Below are 19152 nucleotides of genomic sequence, written 5' to 3' on the forward strand. Positions count from 1 at the left end.
CTAATGGCCAACAGTTTGAACAAGAAGGCAGCTGAACATGAGATAAATGGACAGCTGTCACCAACAGATCTGTGAGGTACATGGCTCCCCTTATATAATGGTGGCATGACCTGCATTTGTTTCTTTGATTGGACAGGACTTAGTACTTTGTTCAGCCCTCCTTTCCTCCCAGCAGGCAATTCCATTGGGGGAGGGGAAGAGTTGTTGGCTCCGCCTCTTCTGAGGCCAGTGATAACTACCTCTTTTGGTTGCTATGCAACACTGCTTTTTCTGCTTGCAACTCTTTCAGTTTAATCAATTCAGGATGATAAGCCTCTTCGTTTTCCAAATCTAAGCTGATCCTGACATTATCTCCCCCCACCCCCCTGCAGACTAAGCCCTGGGCTTCTTTGGATACCATCAATGAAACAAGCATGTGAGGCAGGAAGAATATCACTAACATCTTCCTAGGAATGCTCCTCTGTTCCATGACCTTTCCAATTTACCAGATGCTAGAGACAGCTCTGGTTGAGTCCAGAATGTGAGTTACCTATTATTCAGGTTCCCCTTCAAGCACAATGGGTGGTGGGACCAGTGTGGAGGAGCAATGAGGGTTGAGAGGTAGCAGGATCCAGCAAGGAATGATGAAACAAAGGATGAATGTGGACATTGAAAGGTAATTTGAGCTGGAAATCATCGGGCTGATAATAACATCCACTGGGAATTGTCCTAAGAAGCAGCGATCCTATTTCTTTACTGGGTTACAGGTAGCAAGATACTTAGATGACCATTCTAAGTCTGTACAACTATCAGAGGATCTGCCTGGTAACGATGGTCAGCAAAGTGTTTAAAAAATCCCTGGCCTTCTGTAACAATTTTGAAGTATTTGATGAATAGCTTGTACTGCAAGAGCTGATCTGAGTTTGGGACAGAAGAAGCTGGTGATTCAGTGGAAAAAAATCAGAGGTGGAACCTCTAGTTAGTGCAGAATGGCATTTGGCTGGACGTATATTGTGCATTATTATAAGCAAACTCCTCCTGTGCTAGCTGCGTTGGAGTTACACAGTAAAGGATTTAATGCTTGTGGGGAAAAATTGTTCAGATTGTGTTTTTACTCACTTATATAGAAGTGAATAAGTTGAGAGATGTGGGGAAGCTAAATCATATCAGAATGGAATTGAAGAGATATAAACACAATGTGTGTATGTGTGAATATTTAATGTAAGGATGGAAAGGTATTAAGAGACATAGTAAATATTTTTGGTGCAAACTACATTAAGTTTCTGGAGTTTTCTTTAACTAATGAGACTGCCGCTAGGTCTTAAGGCCTCAATTGCCCCCGTTGCCTTGTGCTCCACTGGATCTGCCACACCTCTTACCTTTAATGTTCTTTTAACATTAAGAAGTGCAACTTGTGGATAAAAGATTGGATTGATTTAAAGAATAACAGGATTTTACAATTGGAGGGACATGATTTACAGCTAGGTTGGCATGCATTTCTATGGAACCCAAATAGTAAAAATAATTTATATTTTACTAGACATGTATTCTGAAAGTCTTTAATTAAAGTTTGGTCTGATATAAGAAAGAATCATTATACTAAAATCCCGAGGTGGTTTTCTAACGATGGAAGCAATGTTTCACTTAAACATGAGTAGTAAACATCAGTAAAAAACTTAAGTACTACCAAATATTAGATAGTGAGGGAAGAATTAAAACAAAACAGGAACTAGAATCACAAGAGATAGTTATTGATAATTGGTCATATTTTCAAATAAAACTGAGATACAACAAAGACGTAAAGGAATATGGAATTGAGGTAAAAGATACATATTTAGATAAAATACTTTTAAACCCTGAGAAAAGTTCAATTTCCAAATTATATAATTATTTACTAGAATATGAAATGGCCGAGAAAATTGTGAAAGGTCCTGTGTTAGTTTGGGAAAAAAAACTTTGGTTATAGTATTGATCTGGATGCCTGGGAAGAAATCTGGCAGAAAAACCTGACACTAACCAAATCAGTAGCACACAAGGAGAATCTATACAAAATGATGTACAGATGGCATCTGGCGCCCTCTAGATTGGCCAAAATATTTCCGACAGCCAATCCTTGCTGTTGGAAATGTAAAGGGAAATTTGGTACATACTTTCATTCATGGTGGACTTGTCCTGAGATAAAAAAATATTGGCTAAAAATAAAAACGTGGATAGAAGAAATTATAGAGTGTGGGCTGGAGTGGAAACTGGAATTATTTTTGTTGGGAATGATCAAACGGGATTACCCTGCTACAGTAAAATATCTGACCATCCATTTATTAACTGCGGCACGTATTTCACTAGCACAATATTGGAAAAACCCAAATGTGCCACCGATACAGGTTGTTATTCAGAAAACATATGAGTGTGCCCAATTGGAGAGGCTTACGCTTAAAATTAATGGGAAGGAGGATACAGATTACTACCGGATATGGGATAAATGGTATAAGTGGGTAGACAAAAGGTGAAACATGTAAATGAACCTAAGATACAAATTATATCCAGCAGTTTATATTAAGTACATAAAAACAATTAAAGGTTTTAAACCTTCTTTTCTGTTACTACTATTATTATTAGCCATTTATATTTTTTGTGTTTATTAGTTAAAAAACATGAATGTATTTGTAACAGAAGAACAGAAAATAATAGTTATAAACCAACGTGAAAATAAATGGAGTGTATTGTGAATTATTTAGCGCTTAGGATGTGATAAGGAGCAAAGATGTGACTAGTACTAGCCAATAATGATTTTTAGGACTTACCAAATTCGACAACAAATGTAAAGAATTATGTGTTATTATTGTTTCTGTATTTTTGAAATTGTACGTTTTTAAATTTGTAAATAAAATTGCTTTTAAAACTTTTTTTTTTTAAAAAAAGAGGTGCACCTTGTCTATGCAAGGCAGCTGCTGGTCATGCCAGGCCTTCTTAACAAGACCATCTCATGCCATTCTCCAGGCTGGAGTCCGTCCCATCCTTGCATCCTTTGGAAGCCTCATTCCCTAAATCACATTATTTGGAGAATGAGGTTTCTAAAGGATTGTTTGAATTGGGGTATCTCATGGTGCTTTGGAAACCTCATTCCCCAAATCATTCCAGAATACAAGAATGGGACATTGGGTTAGAAAATAGCCTTAATAAAAAGGCCTGGCATGTTCAACAGCTGCCTCACATAGGTTAGGAGCAGCAGGAGAAAAGTATCAAAATGGGGCACAGTAGATCCTGTGAAGTATACAGTGTAGTGCTTAAAATGGCATTTCTCTAGCAGTGGCAGTGCTGAGGTTGAAGTAGAAGCCTGGGGGCAATGACACTCGGTCCCCAGACCTCTACTTCATCCCCAGTCTCCCTATTGCATGTGCAGAGTGGCCAGTCAGGCATAGATGGGGGGGGGCAAATGGAAGTGACAGGAGTTGTGGAACCCCTACAGTTGCAAGCACTCTGAGTATGCACCTGAGGTTTCTGGGGGCATGACAGCTAAACGCATGTTGTTGGACCAGGCTGGGGTAGCTGACGTTTTCAAAGGCAGCTGATGCTTCCTCCTCCCAGGGCTTTCTGCACTCTGAGGTACCCCATACCTGAGACTCTGTCCATTTAGCAACCTGTGATTCTCACTATACAAACACAACTGTGAGTGCCAGGACTGTGTTGTTGAAGTGACCCTTTCACTCAATGATCAAGATTTCAGTCCCAATTGTGGTCGTTAAGTCAAGGAAGGACAATCTGTAGTGGCCTCATCAGAATGGATGGAGCCAACTTTGGAATCTAAGCTGTTTTAATGATGCAAATGGAAAAGGAGTGAGAATACTCTACAAGGTCTCTCACTCCATTCCCTTAATTTAAAAAAGAGAAATGCTCAACTTTCCAGTCTCTGCCATTTTGCTACTGAACGTTTAGTAGCATGATTTTCAGATGGGGAAGAAGGTACAAATGGGTTACTGAAAGTCTGGATGGAGCCCTGCATTGCCCATCTTTGTACTGGATATTCATCTGACCACAAGATAAAGAAAAAGATAATAGAAACATCTCTTATATGAAAAAGAATACAGGGAAAACCATAGTACATAGTTTTGCTACCTATCCACTTCATGTTCTTTGATCAAAGTTTGTTCAAGCAGCCTTTACACATCTCACAATGCTTATTTCTAACAAGACATCAGTCTATGATAAGATGCTCAACAGGTACAAAAATTCAGTTGGCTCCATACAATCATCTTTATTTTTCCACTCCTGATACTTAGCTGTTACTATAGGTAGCCCTTCTGGTAATTTTGAAGCAACTGGGAGAAATGGAAGGGATGGCTGTAAAAATTAAAAGGGAATGGTGGTGGTGGGGGGAAGCAACATTGTTCTTTATAGGTAAAACCACGACTTTATACAATGAATCATATATAAGTTCATTTGCTAATTTAAGAATGATTGTTGATATATAAAACTCAACATTTCAGTTTATTCAGACAATAAAACATTGCTTGAATTTAAAATCATTTTAATATTAATTGCAAATATAGCTACAAGCCATTGAAATCTGGAGAATTAAAAGATGGCAATATATAGCCACCATTTTGTTAGTTGCTTGTCAGTTTCTATGATGTCCAAATGAAATGTCCATGTCAGATGACTTTTGATATTCATTGCTGAAATGTCCCCATTTCTTCAAATTGTTTGGTGAATGCTCCCAATCTCATTTTAGCAGTCAGTCCATAGTATTGTAGGGGGCATGCGTGTATAAGCGCACCAATCATGCCTACCGTCCCTGTCCTATTGTTTTTTATTTTTCTTATAAGTATCTATCTCATGTATTCAAAACTATATTTATTCTTATACCTGTATCTTGTAAGCGATTGACAAATCAAATAAATACTAAAATTACTATAATTAAGAGAAACTATCATTTTCAACATTTATTGTCATATTAAAATACTAAACTATCAGTACCACCCTTAGCAACATTTATGTGAATATTCATTCTCCTTCAAAATCATTTCAAATCACAACTTATATTTTCTGAGACAGTAGCCCATATTTGTTTAATATTAACTTACCAGTAGTTACAATTTTATCAGATGAGGTATTTAGAACAAAACTAATACCACCAATCAGAACAAAAATGTAAATACTAATATCGTGCTATGCAATTGAAGTCTAGTATTTATATATTTTAAATATATAAGGAAGGATCCAATAATACACATACCTTTTCTATAAAATCATTTCTCACTTTCTTGCTCAGGACAATTCTAGAGCAGATTTTGATGGCATTCACAAAGATTTGTTGAGGAAAGAAAGTTTTTATTTCATAATAGAAATTTATTATCATTAAAGAACATAATACCCACTTGTCCAGAACTATTTATAAAAAGCAAAGCCTCCTTTGAGACAAGCCTAATTCCTAGTGATTTTATGGATGTGTCCATATAGTTTTCCTGGTTTACTACTGCCTTCTTCTGATGTTTTTTTAAAACTTTCCAGTCTAAGAATATCCATACTTGTATCAACCAAGCCATGTATCAACCAAGCTCAACAACCCTTGTTAGCTTAAGCTTAAGCAAACAAGATTGACTATCTACTGTCTCCTGGATCATCTATTTTGAATTAAATATACTTTCTTAAAAACACATCTTTAAATTGCTGTTCGTTACAAATCAGTCATTTTTGGGACACCTGCCTTATAATTATCTATTGATAATGTCTAATTTAAAACAATTAAAATGTTGAACATCAAAACAAACTCTTTAGTGTCTAAGTATGAGCTAGTAAATTTTAGTAATTAAGTACATCTATATTTTATCAGTAACCTATGCTATCATTAATTGTCTGATGAAACCTATTTTCAAACCACTTGTATACATCATGGTTCTTGTTCCAGTTTAACAATACATGGATTTGCTTTTAGAGTATATATTAATGAATATTCTACATTTAGTCTGGCAGCAAATGAAACTCACTCCATAACGGTCTCTGACTGCCTGATTTTGTTTTATAACTCAGTTGTGTTTCATACTGCTTTATGATTTTATCTTTCTGATATTTTTATTAACAAGGAAACCCTATAACCTAATTTAAGGGTCGAATCATTGAGGAGAATAAAAATAATTATCTATGTTGTGTTAAAAAAAAATCTTACTCAAACAGACCATATTTTTTGGTTTATAAGACGCACCCCCCCACACCCCAAAGTGGGTGGAAATGCCTGTGCATCTTATAGAGCGAATGTTCCCAAAGCTCCGCCCACCCTTCGGCCTTTGCCTCCCAGCAATTTGCCTCCTTGCAGCAAACAGCCTGGTCAGCTTCAGCACAGCCTAATTTAGCAAGAGCAGCTGATTGGCAGTTAGAACGGCCTTCCGGAATACTGCCCATCAGCTGTTCCAGGCTGCGGGGATCGCTGCCGCCCACTGCCACCGCCTCTGCATGCCCCATTTTTTGCCTCCGCGCATTCAGTTTTTGGCCCATTCCAGGAGGTGGCGATCCCCGCAGCCTGGAACAGCTGATGGGCAGTATTCCGGGAGGCTGATCCAACTGCCAATCAGCTACTCATGCTAAATCAGGCTGTGCTGAAGCTGACTGTTTGCTGCAAAGAGGTAAATTGCTGGGAGGCAGAGGCAGATTTTTTTTTCTTGTTTTCCTCCACTAAAGCTAATGTGCACCTAACAGTCCGGAGCGTCTTATAATCCAAAAAATTTGGTATATACCATTTATTAATTTTGAACATAAAGGGCTCCATCTGCCTTTTACAGTAAACAAAAGTGATTGTTCGAAGTTCCGGTGGCACTGAACAAAGGAACTTATGATCTGTCTCTGAAGAGTGATTGCATCGCCTGTGATCACATGATCAAAATTAAGGCACTTGGCAGCCTGCTCACAAGACTGCATGGGAGCTTCAATTGTCCCACCCATCTTCCCCATCTATTTTTAATCCCCTGCCACCCTGCAGTCCCAACTGACATTCACTATCTTGTTCCCACTGCTGATGAGGTGTGTTTGGCCTGACCCTTTGTGAGATAGCTGCTGGCTGCATGAGGCTCTCTTCCTCATGTTGTGCACAGTGGTTGGCAAGTGCACAGTCTTGGCAAGATGGCCATGTGGCCAGCAGCTGCCTTGCAAAGATCAGGATGACAGGGCAACAGAGGCCCAGGAGTGAAAGGTGATAAAGACAATTGCGGCAGCTGTGACTTTCCACCATACTAGGGCCAAACTTTGTGCTCTAGTTCAAGGCTATCTTACAGCCCTAGAGCTGTAGCACAGTAAGAAGCTCCTTTGCACTGCACTGCTGGGCCAGGTTGGATGGTGGTTCAGTTATCCTTAATTTTCAATGTTAATCTATCCATTTCAGCACATTCTAGTATTTTCTTTATTACATTTCCTCTATAGTTATGTGGGCATTATTGGGAGTTATGTGGGCATTATCATTGCATCCACCTATTCCTATTTTCTAATTCCATCTCTGGAGTCATAAGGCATAGTTAAAATGCAAGTTTGGCTTGAGACTGGTGGTTTGCTTTGCAGCATGATAGTTTTAATTGGAAGAGTTGAGAACTACCTACAAACATTTACCAAGCTAGAGTTTGATAAAAACCAAGAAACATATCAATGAGTACAATGTCATTTCAGGACTCCCACCATTGCATAAGCATCTTAATGTGCTGAGTTTCAAGCTCTGCAAAGAAAGCAACTACTTTTCCTCTCCTTAATAAATGTTCTATCTTTTGCTCATGTAAGCTATGTTCAGGTGTACCTCAATCATATATGCTTTTTTACAAGTTATTCCTGTTTTGTTCAATGGTTTTTACAAATATGGATATCATTAATCAAAACCATGTTACTTATTTTGTGTAATAATAGAAAATAGAAAAAAAAATGTTGTATCTTTAAGCAGATAAAGCTACAGTATAAATAGTATATATGATAAACATCCAGATTAGATTCTGTTCTTATTCTGAGTAAATATTCCGTTTAATAGCTAATCAATTTTATTTTTACTAGAAAATAACCTGAAATGTACCAACATAATTCATGTTGAGATTAAGAAATCAACTTTTTATATTTCAAGAGGAATCTTTCTTGAAATCTCCTGAATGCTACCATGTTCCAGGCTGAATCCTTGTGAGTACTCTTCAGTTTTCTTCTGTTCTTGAGTCAAGTCATCAAGTTTATGATAACCAGGATACCGTGCAGATTACTGTAAACAGGCAACAACTACCTCTTCCATGCTAAATATTAAATAAAAAGCTAGGATGCAAAAAGCACTTACCTGTAAACTTTACAAGGTATAGAGTTCCATGTAAGCCAGGCTCACACTTAAATGCACAATTAATAGGCCTTTATGGCTATATATGGCCAACATGAAAAGCATTGCAAGTGTGGGGGACAATAGAACAATTAAGAACATTTTGAATCTAATATTCAGAACTGCACTGAGATCCCCATTAAGGCTTTCTTCCCAAACATGCTACACCTTATGTACATATAGTTCCTAATTACTGTATTTTTGGGAGTATAAGATGCACCTAGCTTTTGGGGAGGAAAACAGAAAGAAAAAAAAATCTGCCTCTGCCTCCCAGCAATTTGCCTCCTTGCAGCAAACAGCCTGTTTCAGCGTAGCACAGCTTGATTAGCACAAGCAGCTGATTGTCGGTTGGACCGGCCTCCTGACGATCAGCTGTTTCAGGCTGCAGGGGTTTCCATTGTCCATTTCTGCCTCCGCATGCTCCATTTTCAGCCTCCCCATGCCCCATTTTTGGTCCATTCCAGGTGGCAGGGATCAGAAGGCTGGAAAACGGGGTGTGCAGAGACCAAAAATGGGGTGCATGGTGGCCGAAAATGGGGCACACGGAGGCAGCAATAGGTGACGGCAATTCCTGCAGCCTGAAACAGCTAATTGTCGGAAAGCCAACCCAACTGACAATCAGCTGTTTGTACTAATCAGGCTGTGCTGAAGCTGAAACAGGCTGTTAGCTGCAAGGAGGCAAATTGCTGGAAGGCAGAGGCCAAAGGATGGGGGCTGGTGGGCCTTCGTCAACATTCACTGTATAAGAAACACAGACATTTCCACCCACTTTAGGGGGGGAATGCATCTTACTTCGAAAAATATGGCAATAATTACTGATAAGCAACCACAACTTCACCATTCCAGCAACCAATTTAAGGTTTCCCCTTAGTTTAGAACTGTACATTTAATTTGTATCCCTCGTTTATTATTTTTACAAAAAAACTCAAGGCAGTGAATACATCCAACACATCTTGCTTCTCCACAACAACCACCCTGTGAGGTGGATTGGATCTGCCCAAAGTCATCCAGCTGGCTTTCATGGCAAAGGAAAGGCTTGTACCTCAGTGTCCAGCTTTCTAGCCTGGTGTTAGGTATAACATTGATACCAAATATGGTTTGGGTGAATAAATATATAAAACTTAGATATCATGGTTTAAGTGCTTATCACTTTAAGCACAATGCAGCAGGCAATTAGCCGATTAAGGGTGCGGTTAGAAGTTACAATATAAGGAAGCATTAGAAGCTGGAAAGACTGTCTTTCTGTAACTGTGTGCTGCTGCGACTAACTGTGTCACTGCGACTAACTGTGATTACTGACTGTGAGTGCCTGTGACTGAACTGTTTTTGTTTGCTACTGTATGCTGAATATCCAGCGTTTGTTTCTCTGGAGAGTGAAACCGGAGGAGGAGAAGATATCTTTATCGGCTGATAAAGATATTGCAAGGACTCTTAACTTGGACTATACTAGTGAGTCTTACTGGATGGAAATACTGTGAATGAATTAATGGACTGAATGACAATGCTTAAACTCTAACTGGATTAAAAACTATTTAAACTACAAACAGTGTTTGTGTTCAGTGTGTGTATACTCTGGGGCCCTTCCGCTCTCCTTTGGTTGCCTGGCTTGACTACTGCTGAAATACTCTTCTAGGGGTTAATCCTCAAACCCTAACATTGGTTATGGGCCCAGCAGCATAGTCTAACTAACCAGGATATAGCAGAGAGAGTTGGTGTGAGTTGCACATTACTGTAAAAACAAACTGTTTTAATTAGTTTAAAATAGTCAAAATATCTGAAGAGTAATGGCACAAGTAAATTTGTCACAACTGTCCATGATATCCAGGCTGGATGGAACAAACTATGTTTCATGGTCAATGAAATGTAGTTTACTTCTACGCAGAGAAGGTTTGTGGGACATTATAGAAAACCCACCAGATGTGAGTAGATGGGATCCTGCTGATGATGATGATAACGAAAAGTTACAAGACTTTAAACTGAAGAATGAGCAGGCTTTATGCATCATAGGACTGACTCTCTGTGATCAGCAGCTTGTCCATATTCGTGGAGAAGAAAATGCTGCAAACTGCTGGGAGAACCTCAGGAAGATTTATGTTCGGGACAGTGTAGGAGCACATATAAATCTTACACGGAAGCTTTTTCGAACGCATCTTCAGAGGAATGGAGATATGTTAGTTCATTTAAACTGTATGAAGAGCATTTTTCAAGATTTGCAAGAAAAAGAGCTTATATTTAATGAACTGCAACAAGTCTACATAATATTATCTTCATTAGATCAAAGCTATGATGACTATGTGACTTCGTTAGAGGTATTGCCAAAAGAAAGCCTCTCATTAACCGAGATTACAGGCAGGCTACTAGAAGAAGCCAGAAGAAGGCGTGAGCGTGACGAGCTGAGAGAAGATAAGAAAGAAGAGAAATTATCTTCAAAGTTTGAAAGAAACCAGCAAAGCAAAGTAAAGCACCTGGAAGAAGAGAATTTATCTTCAACGGCATACACAATTAAAAAGTGTTTTAATTGTGGAGGCAGAGGACATTTGGCAAGATTCTGCAAAAAGAGAAAAAGCCAGAATGTAAAAAAGCCAAAGAAAGCATTTGAACTAGCCACGTTTAGCAACTCTGATGTGAAGAATAATTTATGGGTGGTTGACAGTGGCGCATCCCACTGCATCACAAGAGATAAGACAAAATTTATAAAAATGTCTACAAGCTCTCAACATATATCTCTTGCTAACGGCTGGAACCTGAAAGCGAAAGGTCAAGGTTTTGCACGTTGTCCGTACATAAACCAGGATATAAAAATGTTGTATGTACCGCAACTAAAGTTTAATTTGCTTTCAGTAAGGGTATTAGATAAATTAGGTTATGTAATTACTTTTAAGGATAATAATTGCATAATTGAAAAAGATAACAAAAGGGTAACTGCAGCTTTAAATGGAACATTATATGTATTAGATAATAGTAAGAAAGGGGAGGCTCAAACTGTATTTAATAATATAAAGCCTCATGAAGAATGTATCCATTTATTGCATAGGCGTTTGGGGCATGTAAATTTTAAAATGCTAAAACGTACAGTTGAGTTATCTGAAGGAATAAGGTTAAAACCTTGTGATAAATATTTGCGTTGTAATGTTTGCTGTGAAGATAAGAGCAAAGTATTGCCTGCAAATAGGCTAAATGGTTTCAAAACAAAAGAACCTTTAGAAGTAGTATTTGCAGACATAATAGGTCCAAAGAAACCCAGTATGGGAGGTGCTAGATATATACTGAGCATTATGGACCATTATTCTAGATATGGGTTTTGCTATTTAATGAAAAGCAAAACTGAAACATATCAACATTTTTTCAATTGGCTTAGGTTTGCTGAAAGAAAGTCTAAACGACAACTGATAACCCTGGTGACAGATAATGGCACGGAATTTGTTAATAACAAATTCCAGAACAGACTTAAGATATCTGGAATAGAGCATAAGAAGTCTGCTCCATACAGGCCAGAACATAACGCTTTTATTGAAAGAAGAGGCCAAACACTACAGGCAATGGTTAGAACAATGTTAAATGATTCTGGGTTACCTGATTCTTTGTGGGGGGGAGGCTACAATGTGTGCTAATAACATATTGAACAACGTTGTTAATACAACAACAGGTGAAATACCATTTACCAGATGGCATGGCAGGAAACCTGATCTAAGTTACCTGCACACATTTGGTGCACCAGCATGGGTGCATATTCCTGCACAACTCAGAAAAAAAGGGCAACATAGAGCTAAAAGATTTTTCTTCGTTGGTTATCAGGCAAACCATAGGGCATATAGATTTTGGGAGAAAGGCACATCTAAAGTGTTATGTAGTGCTAGTGCCCAATTTCTAGAACATGAAGGATGGGAGAAATTAGAACAGGATGCCAATAAAGATGTAATTATTGAATCCTATAGAAATCCCATTAGTTATCCCTGTAATTTTAAAAATAAAGTAAAGAGACAAATACAGGATTAAATAGTGCCCATAAAGGAAGAAACAGATTCAATAGCTGAACAGGATGAGGAAGATGAACAGGTAGTAGTTCAACAAAGTCCTCCTGTAAGCCCTGTAATTCCCAGAAGAACTACACGTGTATCTAGACCGCCTGATAGGTACCAGGCTAACACAGTGTGCCAGATTAATCAAGTTCCTAATTCTGTTGAAGAAATTAAAAAGTATCCTAATAAGGAAAAAGAAAAATGGTATGCAGCAATGAATAAGGAACTGAATTCATTAAATGATATGAAGGTGTATGAAAATGCCAAATTACCTGTAGGAAAGAAATCCATTTGCTGCAAATGGATTTTTAAGGTAAAAACAGATAAAGATGGTAATTTAATCCATAAGGCAAGGTTAGTAGCCCAAGGTTTTAGGCAGAATGCTAATGACTACGATGAGGTGTTTGCACCTAGTCTTAAGGCAGCAACCTTGAGAGCAGCTTTAGTGTGGGCAGCTAGTAAAAACTATATAGTTAACCATCTAGATGTGGAAACTGCTTACTTGCACGCCCCATTAAAACATATTATTTATATGAAAAAACCTGTTGATATTAAAAGTGAAAATAAGGATAATAATGATTGTTGGTTGTTAAAGAAAAGCCTCTATGGTCTTAAACAATCAGGCTATGAATGGAACCAGTATATTGTAAAGGAACTAGACAATATAGGATTTAAAGCTGGTTTAGCCGATCCATGTCTGTTTAAGAGGGAGACAAATGGGAAAGTATCATTATTATTACTATTCACAGATGATATTGCTTTGATAACTGAAACTAATGATGAAGCAAATAAAATAATAGCATCATTAGGAAAGAGAATAAAGATCAAGCAATTAGGGGAGATAAAGAAGTATCTCGGTTTGAATATAAAGAAAACACGGAAAGGTTTTAAGATATCTCAGGAAGATAAGATAAGCAAATTGCTAAAAGATTACAAGATGGAGCTTTGTAAGCCAGCTAAGACTCCAATGAGTCAGGAGTTTAGCAACACTGATGTACAAAGCCCTGAGTTTGATAAGGTGATTTATCAATCTTTAATTGGTAGTTTGAGTTATATTAGTAATTGGTCTAGACCAGATATATCGTACTGCGTGAATCAGTTGGCTAGATTCAATTCTGCACCATGTGAAAGACACTGGAATGCAGCTAAGAGGATATTAAGATATCTTAAAAAGACAATGAATTATTCATTGTATTTAGAACCAAAGGGTGATTTAATTTTGAGTGCTTATGCAGATGCTAGTTTTGCATCAGAAAGAGACACTAGAAAGTCGACTTCAGGAACAGCCATAATGCTGGGTAAGACATTAATAGGCTGGAAGTCAATAAGACAACAGCATATAAGTTTGTCTACTATGGAGGCAGAATTCTCCTGTTTATCACTGTTATGTACAGAATTAATAATGTATAAACAAATGTTAATTGATATAGGTATAACAGTAGATTATCCTATAATTATACATGAAGATAATCAGGCAGCAATTCAAATGGCCACAAATATTGGAGTAAAAACAAGGAGCAAGCATACAGATCTAAGATATCTAAACGTGAGACAATCTGTAAAAAGTAAGATGATTCAGCTAGAGTACTGTTTGTCGGAGGACAATTTAGCTGATAATTTTACTAAAGCCCAAGGTGCCAGTAAGCACCAGGAGAGTTGTGAAAATATGGGGTTAGATTGTAAAGTATTATATATTTATTTCACCCAAAAGGGGAGTATGTTAGGTATAACATTGATACCAAATATGGTTTGGGTGAATAAATATATAAAACTTAGATATCATGGTTTAAGTGCTTATCACTTTAAGCACAATGCAGCAGGCAATTAGCCGATTAAGGGTGCGGTTAGAAGTTACAATATAAGGAAGCATTAGAAGCTGGAAAGACTGTCTTTCTGTAACTGTGTGCTGCTGCGACTAACTGTGTCACTGCGACTAACTGTGATTACTGACTGTGAGTGCCTGTGACTGAACTGTTTTTGTTTGCTACTGTATGCTGAATATCCAGCGTTTGTTTCTCTGGAGAGTGAAACCGGAGGAGGAGAAGATATCTTTATCGGCTGATAAAGATATTGCAAGGACTCTTAACTGGACTATACTAGTGAGTCTTACTGGATGGAAATACTGTGAATGAATTAATGGACTGAATGACAATGCTTAAACTCTAACTGGATTAAAAACTATTTAAACTACAAACAGTGTTTGTGTTCAGTGTGTGTATACTCTGGGGCCCTTCCGCTCTCCTTTGGTTGCCTGGCTTGACTACTGCTGAAATACTCTTCTAGGGGTTAATCCTCAAACCCTAACACCTGGTGCCTCAACTACTAGACCAAACTGGCTCTATATACTTCATATGTATATACCCATGATGGTGAACCTATGGCACGTGTGCCACAGATGGCATGCAGAACCATTTGTGCGGGAAGGCGAGCCCCAGGCAAACTTACCTCATTGCACATGCACGCGTCTCCCAGCTGATTTTCGGGCCTTTTTCAGCCTGCCAGAGGCTTGAGAGAAGCCTCTGCAGGCTTTGCAGGCCGAAAAATGGGCCCATTTTGTCACTTCCAGTATTAATACTGGAAGTGACGAAACGGGCCCATTTGTCAGCCTGCAAAGCCTGTAGAGGCTTCTGTCAATTTTCTGGCAGGCTGAAAAAGGCCTCAAATGGGCCAAAAATCAGCTGGGAGGCGCAGTGCAGGTAAGGGGGCATGGGGGATATCATGCACGCATGCGCAGGGAGCGTGGGGGGCACGCATATTGACTTCTGGGTGCTGGCACGCAAGCAATTTTTGGCACAGGAGCCCCAAAAGGTTAGCCACTACTGGTATATACAATCATGTTGTCAGGCATTAATTGTCCTTGGGCAGACTAGGTACATGTGAGAAGCTAATTATACATAGGTAGTCCTTGACTTGCAACCATAATGGAGCCTGCTCATTACAATTGTAAGTTATGGCAAGCATTAACTGAGGCACCCACATGATCACCATGCTTAATGACCACAATCCCTGCTCTTCCCATTGCGGGTCGTTAAGTGACCCTGCAGCCCATTTCATTAGTAATTCGTATTTGTCCCTGAAAGAAAGGTGTTATCAAGCCAATTTGATGCTTTCCTAAATAAAAGCAATTGTTTTGGAAGATGGACTTTACTCTTTTCTTTTTAAATGGATTTCATTTCACTTGGAAAAATGACAGGCGTTTTCTTCAAACTGATCTTCATGCCATAACAACATGGTGCATCGTGAGCACAGAAATTTCATTTCTTTCCTCATGGAAGCAAATGCTTTCTATAATTTTAAATAGTAAATACTGTAGGTAAATAGTATTCTCATCAACCTCACACCCAAATACCATGCATTCATAGATCTCCAGCTGTTTTAAGTATCAAAGTAGAGCTCAATAAAGTATATCTCAGAAAACTGCATGATTTTTAGCCCTGTTATTCTCCTCACTTTTTTGCCATTTTGCACAATAGCTATGCACAATAACTATAGAGGTAGCCCTCGATTTATGACCACAATTGAGCCCAAAATTTATATTGAGACATTTGTTAAGTGAATTATGCCCCAACAGTTACGTGAATCACTGCAGTTGATAATTTAGTAACCCAGCTGTTAAGTGACTCAGGCTTCCCAGTTGACTTTGCTGATCAAAAGGTGACAAAGGGTGATCACATTACCCCAGGACACAGCAATAGTCATAAATATGAACCAGTTGCCACACCTCTGAATTTTGACCACAATTATGGGGATGCTGCAAAGATTGTAACTGTGAAAATGGTCATGTTACATTCCCAGTATTGTTGTAACTTTGAACAGTCCCTAAATGAACTTTGTAAGTCAAGGACTACCTGTATACTCCTAGCTTACTTTAAGGGAGATTCTCAGTCATCCAGGTCATAGTTGTCCCAAAGATGCTTTTTCAAGAGGCAATTGGACTTTCTTGTTTTTCTTGAGGTTTTGTTTCTCATCCAAAAACCTTCTTCAGCTCTGACTGGATGATGGGGAATGGAAAGATTTATGACTGGACTGTGTAGTATACATTAAGGAAGACAGAAGCCTTAATACTGAAGTTTACAGAAAATCCACAGACAGAAATCAATATTTACTTTTTGATTCTCACCACCCACTGGAGCACAAAATGGGAGTTATCAGAACCCTACATCACTGAGCTGAAGGCCTGCCTACCAGCAAAGATGAGAAAGAAAAAGAACTGAAACATATTAAGGAAGCCCTAAGAACATGTGGCTATCCCAAGTGGGCCTTCATCAAATCTCAAAAAAGATCCAAAAAGAGCCCTTCCATAACAGACAGAGAATAATAAACGAAGCAATGGTGTCATACGTTGCAGGAATATCTGAAAAGTTCAAGAGGATCTTCAGCCAACACAATATAGTGCACATTTCAAACCCAAGACTACACTAAGGCAGAAGCTTGTACATTCCAAGGATAAAACACCCAAACACAAACTGAGCAACGTGGTATATGCAATACAAAGCATTGAGCCATGTTCAGATCTGTAGATTGGGGAAACAAAGCAACCACTTCATAAACGCATGGCACAAAGTAGGAGAAGAAACCCATCAGGACTAGGTTCAGCAGATCATCTGCATTTTAAAGACAAAGGCCTCGCTTTTGAAGACAGCAAAATCCACATTTTGGACAGAGAGGATTGCTGATTTGAAAGAGGGGTCAAAGAGGCCATCTATCAAAATTGAACAGAGGAGGGATATGACATCATCTATCTCCAATCTACAACACAGTTCTTTCAACAGTTCCAAGAAGGCTCCACACCCATTTGCACTACCCAGGTGACTCTGGTGACACAGATAAACCTCCAGGTGACCTCTCCTTAAAATAATGTAAATGACCAACTGTCTGCAAGGAGTATAAATCTTCCCATTCTCCACCATCTAGTCAGAGTGGAAGATGATTTTTGATGAGAAGCAAAACCTCAAGAAAAACAAAGTCCAGTTGCCTCTTGAAAAAGCACCTTTCGGACAGTCCAGGATGAACACAAAGGGGATGAAATTTAGTTATATGGAAATGTTGCTTTCATATTTTTAAGAGTCAATGAAATTTACATCCAGATGCTTTAGTTCCACAAGTTTCTTTCAATTAAAAAATAGAAATGCTTGCACTCAGCTACTATTATAGATAAAATATATATGCATATATTTATCCTCTCAAAGATTTATAGTATCACAACAAAATTCTCCAGTCATTTCTTAGGGACTTAATATGAGATCTCCATAAATGCTGCCAGACTGAACAAAAATTAAACCACCTTTCAGTTCTATTTTTCTTAAAGCAATGTAAATCAACAAAAATATTAAAACAAGTATTCTAGAAGTACAAATGTTTATCACAGTAAATAATGCTGTAGAATGTACGCATATAAAGTAGTTCGTATTACTGGGATTCTGAGGTTTAGAAATCTTCGTAAATCGAAGAGTTGCAACCATCACAACATTCCCGATACAGGCTTACAGGTCATGAATTACGGGACCGCCTAAAGTAGTATGGATGCCCAGGAAATGGACGGTCAAGACTAGATGCGATTATTTTTATTGTTTAAAAACGTTTGTAAAATTCTCCGTAGATAATCCAGAAATCACCTTAAGTGAAGGTGCAGATATACCGGGCCACCATTTTATAGAAAACGACTCCCACTTTCTTTGGATGGGGGGGCCGGGGGGGGGGAAGCTTGGCGAGAAATTCTGAATAGGAAACAGAAGACGCAAGGCAAACGAGCGCCTATCCGCGGGGCGGGGCGGAGTCACGGCGGGAAAGCTTTTCGCTCCTAGACAGATTTTCCCCCTCCCCCACTTTCATAGGGAAGGCGCTTAGCCGAGTAACCCGTTCATTGGCCAGACTGCGCATCCATCAAGCAGCACCGGGCCAACCCTCCCGAAGACAAACGCAGCACCCCTGTTGGTTAAAACGCCTGTTACTTCATACCCCGGATCTCAACGTTCTGACGCTGTTCACTGCCTCAAGCTTTCACTCATTCGGCCGTCACTCACTTGAGGGCTCCGCCCAAGATGCAAGCCCCGCCCTCTTCCCAACGGTGCCTCACGGCTCAGTCAATCAGGTTCCCAATCATACCGAAACCACACCCTCTCCCGAAGAATCACTGGCTCTCGGTTAACGCGCTCCCCGCCAAGACTGTTTCCCGTGGTCGCTCACCTGGGGAAAGTAACAGCTCGGTACGAAACCAACTTCCCCCTCCCTGGTTTGTACCCCCTCACGGCCACCGCTTCTGCGCAACGCCCGCCAAAACAGCTTTCTAGTGCGCACGCGCTAGCCCCTCCGCCCCCTTCCCAGCTTCACCGCGCTGGCGTGAGGCGCGCGCACCTCCTTACTATCTTCCTCGACAACCGTTCCTCTCTTCGGCGTAATATTTCAAAACGCATGCGCATATGTACAATATGCCTCACCGTGTACGTCTGCCTGGAAGCAAATTTTATACATAAAACGATCTTTTCCCCCCCTTCTAACCTGGCATGTACCTTCACCACCACAGGGATGGATATAGTTCTAACCACCGACCTAAACCCGTATACAACACGAACTTAATTCCCGCCTCTATGATAATGAATGAAGAGAAGATGGACCAATCTCTAAAAAGATGGCTGGTCGTAAAAGCCAATCAGAACAACTTATGCTCCGAATCCTCCAATGAGAAAGAAACAATATGAAGGAGAAGGGTGTTACCTTGCAACTGGAGCTCTAGGAGTACAGGGCGGGAAAATTCACCAAATCAAAGGAGTGACAGAGGTCCAACCAATAGAAAGACAAAGGAGGTGGGACAATGGAGAGGAAACAAGCGTA

At 39.2% G+C, this 19152-nt stretch overlaps 1 protein-coding gene across 5 annotated transcripts in view; it reads right to left on the reverse strand.

Annotated features, from left to right (window-relative positions):
* CBX5 (chromobox 5) overlaps window positions 1–19087 on the reverse strand; it is a 44413-nt gene extending 25326 nt beyond the window's left edge. The window contains exon 1 of one of the 5 annotated variants that reach the window (XM_087956410.1): window positions 19036–19087. The gene's annotated coding sequence lies outside the window, so the exon portion shown is untranslated. Of the gene's footprint in view, window positions 1–18507; window positions 18621–18758; window positions 18782–18819; window positions 18921–19035 lie in introns of those variants that run through there. The other 4 variants (XM_087956411.1, XM_026677267.2, XM_026677266.2 and 1 more) reach the window with 4 other exon arrangements.
* Window positions 19088–19152: the final 65 nt, after the last annotated feature.

Source organism: Notechis scutatus, chromosome 2 (genome assembly GCF_049901735.1).
Source record: "Notechis scutatus isolate UNSWTSFEM ecotype Mainland chromosome 2, rNotScu1.2, whole genome shotgun sequence".
Classification (NCBI taxonomy): Eukaryota; Metazoa; Chordata; class Lepidosauria; order Squamata; family Elapidae; genus Notechis; species Notechis scutatus.